The sequence below is a fragment of the Cryptomeria japonica genome, chromosome 10 (genome assembly GCF_030272615.1).
Source record: "Cryptomeria japonica chromosome 10, Sugi_1.0, whole genome shotgun sequence".
Taxonomy (NCBI): domain Eukaryota; kingdom Viridiplantae; phylum Streptophyta; class Pinopsida; order Cupressales; family Cupressaceae; genus Cryptomeria; species Cryptomeria japonica.
The window spans coordinates 270,899,922-270,914,923 of record NC_081414.1 but is presented as its reverse complement, the minus strand read 5'-3'; positions in this window follow the sequence as shown (position 1 = coordinate 270,914,923).

Below are 15,002 nucleotides of genomic sequence, written 5' to 3'. Positions count from 1 at the left end.
GAATGCTAAGTATGAGCCATAGAGTCTTCAAAACCCTTGTTTTAAGGTCTTTAGGACCCGTTTGCAAAACAAATGACAAAACTTACAAACTATAACACTTCAAAACCTCAGATCACCATGAAAGGAAAGGTATTTCTCCAAACTAACAATTCATGCCTTGGTCTAGGCTTAGAAGTTCGTACAGACCATACAATGTCAATGAAACTCAACTCAACTCGCTAAAAAAACAATTTTTTGAAAGGCTAAACTTTCTTTTCTTCTTTTAGATCTTCAACCAACATTCTCATCGATTGTCCCCAACCTTATATCAGCCTTGGTTTGGTTACAAATATATTTAAATAAAAAAGACAACCAACTAGCCATTGGTGTTTGGAAAATGCAAATGTTGCAAAGTTGCTATGAGCAACTTTTGCAATATTTTATAACTTTTATATATTTAAGAAAGTTTTGCCCAAATCAAACCTAGGTCACTTCTAAAGGTTCCAATGACCTTAAAACCTCCTAAACTACATCAAACCATCCTATTCTAACAAAATACCAACTTATTCTACCAAATTCTCTATCTGTCACCCTTAAGAGCTAATAGACCAACATTGGTCAAACAACAACTCCTAGGGTCCTTATATCATCTGAGCACTTATTCAAAATCATATCAAAATTATTACAAACTAAATCACATGATTCCAAACTCCTGGAACCTACACAATAAAATTGCTCAAGTGTTGTTGCACCATGCTCCAGGGGTAAGAAAACCTCAAGTCTCTTGAGTGGATAAAGATTGGACAGTGGTACCATGTTGTATGATGTCTCTCTCTGACATCCATTTAGCTTTTGACTCTGGTAGCCCTGCCCATTTGATCGGATAGTCTTAATAGACTCCTTTCCTAGTCTTTTCCATAACCTTAGAATCCAAAATGCAGTCTAATGTCACTGGTTGGCTTGGAGGTAAATTTTGTATCCAATATACATGTTCTACAGTAGTAGGTTCTTCTTGATTTGTAGTTGTTTGAGACCCTTTATATGGATACAAAGCACATACATTGAAGATTGGGGATATGCCTAAGTTTGGAGGTAACTCTAACTCATATGCATTATTGCCAAATTTATGCATCACCTTAAGAGGTCCAATCTTATCCATGCATAGCTTACTAGGTTGTCCCTTGGGTAGCCTTTCTTTCCTCAAGTAGGCGGACACTAGATCACCAACCTTATACTGTACTTCTCTTCTTTTCTTATCTGCTAGTGCCTTGTACTTCTCATTGTGTTGCTACAATGTCTTCTTGACCTACTCATGTATCTCTTTTATATTCTCTGTAAATTTTTCCCCTTGTGCACTTCTATGGTCCATAGGACTAAGGTCTCTCAGTTCCAAGATGGCCCCAGGATGACATCGATAAACAATTTCAAAGGGACTCCAACCTGTGCTTCTATTAACTGAGTCATTGTAGGCATACTCTGCTTGACCCAATACTAGATCCCAAGCTTGTCCATATTGTTTTGTGAGACATCTCAACAAGTTACCTAAGGATCTGTTAACTACTCTGGTTTGACCATCTGATTGTGGATGGTATGCTGATGAAAATGAAAGTTTTATGCCTAGTTTCTTCCATAAGGTTCACCAAAAGTGACTTACAAATTTAATGTCTCTTTCACTCACAATACTAAACGGTAAACCATGAATCCTCACAACTTCCTTGAAGAATATCCCTGCTATGTAAGAGGCATCATTTGTGCATTTACAAGGCACAAACTGTGCCATCTTGTTGAATCTGCCCACTATGACAAAAACACTGTCATACCCTCTTGGATTCCTAGGCAAACCAAGTAAAAAGTCAATGCTCAAATATTCCCACAATCTGGTTGGTATGGCCAATGGCTGATATAAAACTACATTGTTGGAGGTTCCCTTAGCTCTTTGACATATTGGACACTGCTCCACAAACCTTCAAACATCTGACTAAAGTTTAGGCCAATGATAAAACTGTCCAACCTTCTCTAAGGTCTTGTCAAGACAAAAACGTCCTCCTAAGCTACATTGATGCTTCTCCTTAATGATAATGTCTCTCATAGAGCACTGAGGTATGCAAAGTAAGTGCCCTTTAAACAAAAGGCCTTCCTACAACATTAAATCAAAATATACAACATGAAATCAAAATATACAACATGACAAACATTAGTAAACTTGGTGCAAACATCATATGCTTCACCAAAATTCTTGTCACCTTGGTATAGGTCTTTGAGATCATTTAATCCCACACTTTGGAGCTGCACCTCTTGGATGGTAAGAACTCTTCTACTTAAGGCATCTACTACCTTGTTGGTGACTTCTTTCTTGTGTTTGATGGAAAAGGTATAGGCCTACAAGTGGTCAACCCATTTGATGTGTCTTTGATGTAACTTCTCCTGTCCATTCAAGAAGATAAGTGCATGGTTGTCAGTATAAACTATGAATTCCTTGGGAAGTAGATAATGCCACCATTTCTTAAGGGCTTGTACCATGGCATACAACTCTAGGTCATAGGTAGAATACTTTTATTCTGCCGCATTGAGTTTCCCAGAGAAAAATGCTACCAGATGACCTTCTTGGCTCAAAAATTCTCCTATTTCCAACTTGCTAGCATCACACTCCATTGTGAAGAACTGATTGAAATCTGGGAGCCTAAGATTAGGTAGTTCTGCTACTTTTTGTTTGAACAACTCAAACCCCTTGTCTCTTGCACTAGTCCACTTAAACTGACATTTCATTCCTCCTTTGATGGTGTTCAATATGGGTGCACATACATGGCTAAACCCTCTAATAAACTTCCTATAGAATGAAGCTAACCCATGAAAACTTATCACATATCCTATTGATTTAGGAGTAGGCCAATTAACTATTGCATCTACCTTTGTTGGATCTATTTTCAAACAACCTTGAGAAACTACAAAACCAAGATATACTAATTCAGTTTTGAAGAACCCACACTTGTCTAAGTTGATCATCAACTTTTCTTGATGTATATTCCTCAAAACCCAATCCAAATGTCTGATATTCTCCTCACTTAACCTGCTAAAAATCAGAATGTCATCAAGATAAACAATCATAAATTCACCAATAAATTCTGCAAGCACTTCATTCATGAGTGTCATGAAGGTACTAGGTGCATTTGTGAGCCCAAAGGGCATCACCAACCATTCATAGAGCCTCTCATTGGTCTTAAAGGTTGTTTTACACTCATCTCTAGGTCTAATCCTTATGTAAATTAACAAGCTCCTCCTAAGTAGTCCATTAGGTCCTCAATTCTTGGCATTAGAACCCGGTATCTAATGGTAATCTTATTGATGACTCTTGAGTTAGCACACATTATCCATTTTCCATCTTTCTTAGGTACCAAAATAGTAGGTACCGCACATGCGCTTAAATTCTTCTTTATCACCCCCTTATCTAGCAATTGTTTCACTTGTCTTCCTATTTCTTCATTTTGAGTAGGTGTCATTTTGTAAGCAGCCTTGTTTGGCAAGGTAGCTCCAAGTATGAGGTCTATTTAATGGTTCACATCTCTGTATGGGGGTAAAGCATCTAGTATCGCATTTACAACAATGTCTTTGTACTAGTCCAACAAGGTCTTCACTTCTTGAGGTACTACCGGTTTGGGTTTAGTCTTTGCCTCTTCTTTTGGTTTCACTATGATGGCATATCCTTTCTTCCCTTCATGCTTCAACTCTTTTAGGAATTCCTTTCCACTAAGTAACATAACACTTGAACCTCCATGTCTTTCTTCTCCCTTAACAACCAAAGGATCCATTTGGAACTTCCTCCCTTCCTTGGTGATAACATAAGAGTTCTTCTCCCCATCATGTATGGCTTTGACATCATATTGCCAAGGGAATTCAAGAAACAAATGGCATGCATCCATGGGTAGTATATCACATAGTATTCTTTCCTTGTACTCTTCAATTTCAAAGTATATCCAAGTTTTCTCATCAACTAACACATGTTGTCCTTTACTCGACCATGATACCTTATAGGGATTGGTGTGTGGCAACCTTTTCAATTGGAGTTTGTCTACCATCTCAACTACTACAATGTTCTCAGTAGACCCTAAATCTACTATGACCCTATAAATATTACCATATGATCTGCAAGTGGTTTTAAAGAGTGTCTTTATTTGAGTAGGTTCTCTGGCTTGTAGTACCTTCAACAAGGTCCTCCTTAATATCAAGTTCTCTCCATCTAGAACTGGTCTAGCTTTGATGATTGGTGAGGTAACACTTTGATTGTCTTCCTCCTACACTAACTAAGTTCTCCTTTCACCTACATAGGAACTTGAAGTATTTTCAGGACACCAGTTCATTGTATGGCCCACTTGATGACAATGAAAGAATTTACTGCTGAAGACTATGGGTCCTCTTCCTTGTTTGCCAAATATGCATTCTAAAGTTGTTTCTTCCTCTAGAGTTGCCTCTAAACTGACCATTCTTGCCGAAGTTATCCCCACTATTTTTAGTTTGATTGCCTTCTTCATTCTTGCCATACTTATGACCCCTTCCAAAGGTGCCTCTTCCTCTAAATCCTATACCACCTTTGCCTCTTTGATTGAACTCACCTTTCATCTTGATCTTGTCCTCTGCCCTCAAAGACAACTGAAAACACTTTTGGACTGTCTCGGCTGCCAACATGCTGATTTCATCTTGAATATTTTGTCTTAGGTCATTTAGGTATCTTGTTACCTTCTCCACTTCTTCCTCTTGTTTCCTTTCTCTTAGAGTTAGTTTGTTGAGCTCCTCTCTATAGGCTCTTACATCCATTTATCTTTGCTTCAAACTCATCAACTTCTTGTGTATTTGCACCTTCTAATCTAGAGGTAGGAATTGAGTTTTGATTCTGATCTTCATTCTCTCCCAAGAGTTGATCTTCTTTATTCCGGTCTGTTCCCTTTCTTCTTGCATCATGTTCCACCACATTAGAGCGGATCCTTTCAACTTTGTCTTAGCCAAATTGACCCTCTTTTCTTCTACAACTCCCTTGAATTCAAAATGATTATTCAAAGCTTCTATCCAATCCAATAACTCTTCTCCATTTAGGCTTCCACTATAGACTGGTAAACCATCTAGGCTATCTTTGTTAAGTGATTTAAGAGCATCCAAGAAGATTTGTTGATATTTCTCCAACTCCTTTTCCATCACCACTTCTATTACATCTGCATCTTCATCATCAGTTTCATCACCCCACTCTGTGATCTTACCCTTACCTTTCTTGGTCTTGCTCCTGGGATTCACTAAGCATGTCTTGGACCAAGTTCCTAATGGCCTCTTGACTCATTGTCTTAGGTGGCATGTTTTTGGCTTATAATTCTACCTCTAGGTCTGACACACACCACTTTGTTTAGTCAAGTGGATCTGATACCAATCTGATGTAGAGGGGATGCTTACTCCTATTGGGTTTTCTTGTTCTTGATGTCTCCTTATGTTGTCTCTTGAACCATCCAATGGTTCCACACTTTCCAACCTTCCAAAGGTTGTAGGGACCACCCTTAATGACCTTGCCAAGGTCCTTAGACTAAGGTGAGCTCCTCTTGTTTAGTAAGTGTCCAACAATCCTTATTAGAGACCTTCCTACTCAACACTTTCACCAAGAGCCAACCCTCTCTAGCATACAATCTTCATTACACATGACCAATACACTTAGGGATGATTTTCCCTAGTTTTCCAACCCTAACCCTTCATTTATGGACTTTGGTTATTATCAGTTTCAAGCTTTAGGGCCAATTTGCTCTTTTAGGCCTACTAGGAGACCTAGTCCAATTAGCCTTATCGGTGAGGTATTGTGCACTTATCTGCCTGAAGCCCTAAACAACGATATGAAATCTTTATCTTTTTAGATACCCTTTGGGAATCTTCATACAATATCACAAAATTAGACATGGGTTTGGTCGCTAACCATCCTAACCCTTTTTAGGCCTAATTCCTCCTTTTAAGCCTACAAAATAGGGTTTTGCTCAAAAGCCTTCACAAGTCCAAATGGCCAAGGATTCGGATGATTGTCTTAGGTTTTTACATCCATGAGGATGTCCAATTAAAACTGGATTCAAATCCATCCATGGATTTACCCATCTAGGGCTTGTTGTCCATCATTCCCATTGCTTGCCAACTCAACGTGCCAATCCTAGGGTATGGTGGCAAATCTGGAGTTTAGCCTCCCTTTTCTTAGAAACAAATTAAAAGCATACTTTACAAGGCTTCCTAGCATTCCACAAGGTTTCAGTATGGATTTCCACCATGGAATGCTAGGTATGAGCCATAGAGTCTTGAAAACCCTTGTTTTAAGGTCTTTAGGACCCGCTTGCAACAACAATGACAAAACTTACAAACTATAACACTTCAAAACCTCAAATCACCATGAAAGGAAAGGTATGTCTCTACTATAACAATTCATGCCTTGTTATGGGTTTAGAAGTCCGTACAAACCATACAATGTCAATGAAACTCAACTCAACTCACTGAAAACACAATTTTTTGAAAGGCTAAAATTGCTTTTCTTCCTTCAGATCTTCAACCAACATTCTCATCGGTTGTCCCAAGCCTTATATCGGCCTTGGGTTGGTTAAAAATGTCTTTAACTAAAAAAGACAACCAACTAGCCGTTGGTGTTTGGAAAATGCAAATGTTACAAAGTTGTTATGAGCAACTTTTGCAACTTTTTACAACTTTTACATAGTTGAGCAACTTTTGCCCAAATCAAACCTAGGTCACTTCTAAAGGTTCCAATGACCTTTAAACCTCCTAAACTACATCAAACCATCCTATTTTAACACAATACCAACTTATTCTACTAAATGCTTTATCTGGCACCCTTAAGAGCTAATAAACCAACATTGGTCAAACGAAAACTCCTGGGGTCCTTACATCATCTGAGTACTTATTCAAAATCCTATTGACTTTATTACAAACCAAAATCACATGATTCCAAACTCCTGGAACCTACACAACAAAATTTCTCAAGTGCTCCTACAACAATATATGGGTTAGTAGAACACATGTGTGCCCTTGAAAGGAAAGATGGAGGATAAGGTTGAGGTGAAAATGGGTCAGGAGATGGAAAATCAATGGAAATAGAAGTGGTTATGGATAGGAATGGATAAATAGATAGAAAGGATGAGAGTGAGGAAATATTGTGCTTAATATAGTGTTTTATTATTATTGAGCTTATTATCACAAGTGAATGCAAGCATCTAGACATGACAATCAATCCCTTGCCTTTTAAGTGGATTGTGATCTAGCAGTGAAATGGATAGTGGATGGAGGGGTATAAGGACCTAAGATGGATGGAAGGGATGAAGGGGGATGTGTCTATTTGGGTTTATATGGAGTAATGCTAGACTTAGTATGGATACCAACATCTTGAGGCTGAGCTATGTAGCCAAGACCATGATAATTAGAATTTTCTTTAATATCAAGGGCTTCCAATATACTTTGTTCATAGATGCCTAACCATTTTCCTTGATAATACATGCTTTGACAAATCCATTTGGAAATGGAGTACTTGTTGCTTTTGAAACAAGTTGTGAGTCCATTTTGAGGTGGATATGGTATGGAGGGAATGATAAGATCATGAAGTAAGCTAGATTAGATTAAAGTGGATGAACCAAGTTGATAAGGGGTTTATGAATAGCTTGGATAGGGGTGATGGGATCTTGAGAAGTATTAGGATTATGTGGGGGGTTAGAATGGATGTTGGGGTCTTGAGGAGGATATGGAGGATTACGACAAGGAGATGAAGGGATACTTTGATCTTTACATGGAATATGATCATTGCATGGAGTGGAAAGGATACTTTTCTCTTTATTTTGAATAGGATCATTGAGAAGGATGGAAGGGATATCATTAACTTTCTTAAGAAGTAGATTATGAATGGGAATTGGAAGGATACTTTTTTGTTGAGATGGAAGGGGATCATCATGGACGGAATAAAAAGGTATAAGAGGATCATGATGGGGATAGATCTTGAATGAGACTCTTTTGAGTGGGCTTGATTGGAGATGGAGTCTATGGAGGCATTGGCTCTAGGATTTTTGAATTATGGGAGGGATTGGTATCAAGAAGTGAATTAGCTTGGATTTCTATAGTGGATAACCCTTGAAAGGTATCATAATTTAATTTATTTTTTGATGGAGATGGTGAGGATTGTTGTTGTAAATCTTTAGGGAATGAAGGAATCAAGGGAGAAATGGAAGCTACTTGTGGGACATCTTCATAGGAGGTAGGTATGTCTTTTGGGATGAGCCATTGCTAGACATAGGTAGATGATTTTGATCATGCTTGGAAATATTATCTCAGACATATGCCATGTCTAATTCCTCATTAGGTGAATTACTAAGATATTCTTCAATAGTAATGTTGCCTTGATCAATAAGGTCCTAGATAAAAAAAATTAAGCATATATAGCAATTTCTAGTGTTGTTCCCCACGTTGACAAAATTCATTACCATTCCACCACAATGGTTTTACTCTAGGTTCAAAAAGTCCACCCTCGACAAGTTTTTGTAAGGTGGTTGTTATAGGTTCACCCAAATGTGTGACTTTTCATCGTGATTGATCCATAGGTTTTGATGTTGTCATTTGGGTGTTGACTTGGTTGTTTCGCCAATAATTTCGTAACGAGCAAACACGATATCCTTTTGATTGTAAAACAAGTATTTGGCGGCGGCAGGAGACGGCCTGCTGGCAAAAACCAAGTCGTGGGTTTTCAGAAAATGCTTGGCCGCCTCAGAAGAAGACGCAACCACGACGGATACGGAGCCCCGCTTCATCGACATGATTGGCCCATGTTTCTCAGCCAGCCGCTGCAGACTACGGTGAGGAAGAGCTCCCAACTGATGGAGATTTCCTATGATGGGTAGCGCAAATGGTCCTGGCAAACCAAATCTCCTATTCTTTTCCTCCCCCATCCCAAGAGAAGGGGCAACGATACAGTAAACAATAAGATTGTAAGTCCTATTGTAGAAACACTTGCATTGAGATCCAGTAGGACTATGCAAATCGAGAAAGGCAGGTTGTTGCTTCAGTTTGCTACTGTGTTAGGAATATGCAAACCCAGAAAAGCAGACTGCTGCTTCACTTTGCTTGGGAGGGAAGTCTTTATTCTCACCGGGTGCCGCTACTTTCCTTCTTGTGCCACCCAGTCTCATCTGAAATCAAACAAACTCCCAAAGAAACTTGGAATATTTTGTTTTTGTTCGCTTTCGATCTCTTGACTATATTAATTTAACACGTAACAAAACAAGCCATAAGGTCTATGAATGGAAGTCAGAACACATTATCACAACTGCAAAGATCTCTTTTTGAACAATATTTTTTAAAGGGATCAATTCAATATTTTCTTTTATATATCATTATGACATAATAAATAGGTAATGTTTTTATCTCTCCTTTTTTTTTTTAGCTTCGGATCTTTTGATTTTATTAATTTCTATGTAACAAAACAATCCAGAAAATCTATGGATTGAAGTTGAACAGTTTATTACAATTTCAAGAGTTTCTTTTGAAATTAAAAAAATGATCTAAAACAACCAGAATAAAGTCAATTTTATTTTCGTTTATTCATCTAATTCTTTAAAAAAATATAAATACTCTTATCATCTTATCATTTGTAAAAACTAAGCTTTTATGTAGATTCATTCATTCATTTGTTAACCTTCAATTTCTTGACTTTATTAATTTGACACATAGCAAAAAAATCCATAAAGTCTATGAATAAAAGTTGAACACTTCATCACAACCTCAAATGTCTCTTTTGAAATTAAAAATGATCTAGAACATCCAGGAATAAATTGATTCAAATATCTACAATAAAAATCGAACAAATCTCTTTAATCGGATCTATTCAATACTTCTTTTATATGTCAATATGGCATATCTCATTCTTGTTAGCTCCCGATCCCTCTAATTTATTAATTTGAGATGTAACAAAACAATCCATAAGTCTTTGTAGAAACTGAATAATTTATCACAACATCAATATTCTCTTTTGAAATTAAAAATGATGTAGAACAACCAAAACAAACTAGGTCAAAATCTGCAATAAAAATCGATCAAATCTTTCAAATGGTTGAATACTTCTTTTATAAATCAATATGATATATAATAAATAATTTTTTTATTTAAAATTAAGAAATAACTATGATGCTATTTCAATGGATGGACGTTGAAAATTCAATCATTGATAAATATAAAAAGTTGTAAAGGGTTTCTATTTGACATCTATTAAAAGCTTCTCATTCATATCAATTTTAAAGTTGTAAAAGGTTTTTATTTGAGATCTATTGAATTATTTTCAGCCACATCAATTTGATACATAAAATGTAGCTATTTCAAAATTAAAATATTTAGAATAGTTTGAGTGAATTTGTAAAAAATCTAATTAATTGATAAGATTGACTAAAAGAGTTGATAGACATCTAGCGAAGGACATGATATCATGATGACCTTAGACTAGCTTCCATGGCCTTTTTCAATGGTTCAATTGTTTGCTAGACATCATGGCTCACCCATAAGTTTCTATAATATCAAACACTAATCTCAAAATTATTGTTTGCACCATCTGTTGCGTAGTATAATGGTTCTATAAAAGGTTAATTCTGCCAAATTTTTGAATTCGTCTTTCCTAATTTTGTTGAACAGATGATTTAGGTGTCATATAATAAGTGATTTACTTGCAAAAAATAGCAATATGATGCAAAAGAGATTTTCAATTTAATTTTTGGTTTATATTTTATATTTATTTAGCACCCTATGTAAAACTAACTATAAACGAGGGTTTTGGGGCCCCTTCAAAACCTATTTTTGCCTTAATCCATAACTATAAAGTAGAGTAATAATCAAACATCCCCCCCCCCATATTACATTAATCCAAACAAAAGTGGAGCATTACAAGGTTTGAACACCATCCTTCTGGAGACTTTGAAGAAATGTCTTCAAATAATCTTGCCCCTCCTTGCTCCTTAAAGGGACACAAATCATGTCAAGCCCCCTCTTTTCTTCAAGGAAACAAATAGGGTGCTTCTCGTGGATAGAATCATCCTAAGTGAGAAGCTAGCTCAAGATGATAGATATCCTTTTGCTTCCATTTCTTCTAGCCTCTGGTATAGTTGTGTTTAGATCTTGTCCATCAAATGTATCACAAATGACATAAAAAATAAAAACATTTTCTAATATATTTTGAAATCTTTGTTAGACATAAAATGGATGAATTTGAGATTGCAAACATTTTGTGACATAATTAAACTCCAATTAAAAGCTTTAATTTAACTCCAAAACAATAACATTATCCTAAAAAAAACTTTCAATATCTTTTGTTGATTTTGGGTATACTAAGCTGCCCATACAAATGACTAAATATGCTATTTTCAAACCATTAGAGTGACACTTCTTATTCCAATCTTAAGGAATTTTTCAATATAAATGACATATGGTATAAAATAATGCAACACTATAACAATCACTTTCAACTCAAAGCCCTCTCATAAGGGCTTTGTGAAACATTAATGTGTAGAATAGAATCGTAATATCAAAAAGAAATGCATGCCGTATTATCAAATCATAAAAAAATATGCCTCCTTCAATGAAATATAGCACTGAGCACTTTTGCATTCATCTCAAACCCAATAAAATTCAACACCTTTTCGATAGTAGATTTTAAATAATTTTTTCCAACAAATTGTTGAGTGCAAATGCCAACTAATTGAAATAGTCAGCAAGAGCACTAACTCTACAAAAAATTTTGATCTTAGTCAAGCTTATAATAATAGTCAAATACTTCGTTGGGGATAGTATAATAATAGACAATAAAAACTCGCACCCTATTATTATAAGCTTGACTAAGATCAAAAACTTTTGTCCAGTTGGTGCTCTCACTGACTATTTCAAGTAATGGCCGCCGAAAGTTTACTTAATTGCATGCCTCTAATACTTCTTTGCACGATCTTATCAAGCCCACGCACCCAACTACAATCAAAGCTACCCTCTCAACCAAAACTTTGACAATATTCCACCCACTTTATGTACTTCAAAACATTAGTGCAGCAACAAGTAGAACAATTAAAACATCTATTTTGTTAGCACATTCAAATGCCTATTCCACCGTCACACTTTTTTTTCACAAACAACAAAAAAAATTAATATGACTACAAACTAATGTATAAAAAACAACTATGGTCCTCCTTGAACATTGCGCCCTTTACGTACTCCTGGAGACAAACTTCTAGTCTAGCACACTCAGCAAATGGATTTTGGACGTCCTTCAACCCCCTTCAACATTTTATTCAACGATCACCTTTGCAATTAAACATGAATCCTTACACCTAGTCTTCAGATGTTTCCACATGCCTTCATGCTTCAATAACTTCGTTGTACCGATATGCAAGAACAAGTATTTATCCTGTTGTAATACCATACAAAGGAGCGAAACACTCAATCGTACAGAAATCAAATCATTGTTGCAGAACAAGCAAAATAGTCCTACAAAACACAACATTGGCTATATATAAAGACATGATTTTATTCATAACTACCCTACGGGAAACAACTTCCCATCAACTATCTCGTAGCAAATTACTATTTATTTAATAACCTATCTAAAAGTAACTATAAAGTAACGTAATGGAGATAGCGAGTTTTCAGTGAGTGCAAGTTTTTTGTGACTTGCGGCGGCCATGCAGTCGAACATGCGTTGGGGAGATGAGGCGGTGGCAGATCCGCTTCCCCCCAGAGATCCCTTTGGCACACATACTGGTCATGTCCCTTAATGGGTCTTCTGAGGTGGTAAATGGGTGGATGTTCTGGTTTCGGCTGATCTCCTTCGCCTAGGTGTGGTTAAAACATCCTAGCAAGAATTTCCTTCCTCTATGTATTTCCAAGGGTTTTTTCGGCGGCATGGGAATCGGGGCCGTAATTTGAGGACTAAAGGTGCTTGGCAAAAGGGCATTTGAAATGCTAGGGCTTCTAGCAATAAGGCTCAGCTTGGCCTGACGAGTGACTCTGCTAATCCGCAACCAAATTCAAGGGTTTCGGGAGGTCAATTGCCGAATTTTGATTTACCCTCGCAGCCGTGGCCTTTTCTACTCCTGGTTCCTTTGATTGATGCCTCAGATTCTATCATGGGGAAAAAGGCTCATGATCTCCAGGCTTTGGTAATCACTATCCAGGTGTGGGGTGATTCTATTCCTTTGTCAAAACTCCATTATAAGATTCATGTGCACTGGTATGACACTTTGTACTTCCATCTTCTATTTGCAAATTCATGTATTATTTTTTTTTATTCTACAATTGCTAGGGATAAGGCTTTGAGTGTTCCATTTTTTTGGCTTGGGAAAAATCTGATTTTTGTGGAAAGTTGGAAGCCCTTTCTAGCACCCTCTAGGGTTGGCCCAAAACAGGTTCCTATCTAGTTTAAACTTCCTTTGCTACCCTTCGAATTTGTAGAATCTGATATTTTAACAAAGATTGGGGATTCATTTGGTAAATTTTTGTTGTCCCATTCGGTGTTCGAGGATGGGTTGTTTACTATCAAAATTTGCATTTTACTTTCACCCAAGGTTTCTCCCCCGAAGTTTTGTAACATTCAGTCTCCCTTTGGTATTTGGCGTCAAAATCTTGTCAGAGATTCTGGGGAGTTTGGTCATTCTTCCGTGATTATGGATTCTCCTTTGTTTTTTCACATGAAATCTATTAAATTTGGTTCAGGAGTCATTTATTCCTCTTTTGATGGAAATGCGGAAATGTTCGTTTGGAATAGAGATCATTTAGGTATTTCTGCTGCTAATTTGGTTTCTACCCCTTCCCCTTTGGAGAAAAATTTCACATCTAGGTCTTCGGCAGAGGTACCTCACTGCTTTGTTCCTTCCCCGAGGATTGGCTTGGATAATGTCTCTTCTTTGAATAATACTAATGGAATTTTAAACACGGGAATACCCTCTTTGCATCCCATTGATTTGGAAAATGACTTAGGGGCCGAGACATAGATCCCTGGTTCGGTTTTGAAGAATTCTGAACATCCTTTGGATGTTGATATTGTTCCGGATGAGCATCTTATTGCCCAGGTGCAAGATATTGTTAAATCTAATAATGTGACTCTTAATTATGCTTTAGCCAATAGAGTAATTTCTTCGATTTCAGTTGATTTAGGCAGCTCGGAGAATGAATTGGCTGCTTTTCCCACAAATAATTCTTTTGATTTACTCAATCCGGATAAGGCTTTGGTGGCATCGGTTCTTGGGCTATCTTCAACTCCCATTGTTTCAGACAGGGAGAGGGTTAGGGTGTCGTCGGCTCTTGGGGTAGGTTCCATTGAAGAGAGGGCACCTGTGGATACTCCTTTGGGTTTTAACAGGTTTCCTTTGGTTCAAACCCCTCTTTCCCCTACCTCACATTTGTCAACCCCAGGAAAAAGAGGCCGGAAGCCTAAACATTTTAAGACTAAAATAGAAATTTATGCGGGCATTCAATCAACTCTTCTTTCTTATTTGTCTTCCAAAAAGAAAAGATCAAAAAAACCCTTTAGTTCGCTAGTTACAAGAGCCTTGGCTTCTAAGCGAAGTCTTCACAAGGCTTTTTTGGTAGATAAGGTTTCTCCGATTTCTTTGGATGTTTCAAGGGGAGCTGATGCTTCCCCTCAGGGCCAATGAGGATTATATCTTGGAATGTTAGGGGCTTAAATGCCCTTAACAAACGACTCTTAATTAAGTCACAGTTGGACTTAATGAAGTGTGATGTGGTGATGGTACAAGAAACTAAGTTAAATTTATCATCTGCAGATAGGTTATTCTCTTCTTGGAAAATTTGGAATTTTAGTGCATCTCCCTCCTCAGGTGCTTCAAGTGGTCTTACGGTCCTTTGGAAAGATAATTGTATGGATTTCTCATTGATTGCTTCCTCATCCAACTGGATGCTTGGTCTAGTTAAGAGTAGGATATAAAATTCTAAATTCTGGCTTTTCAATGTTTATGGCCCGACTGGGGTTTTAGAAA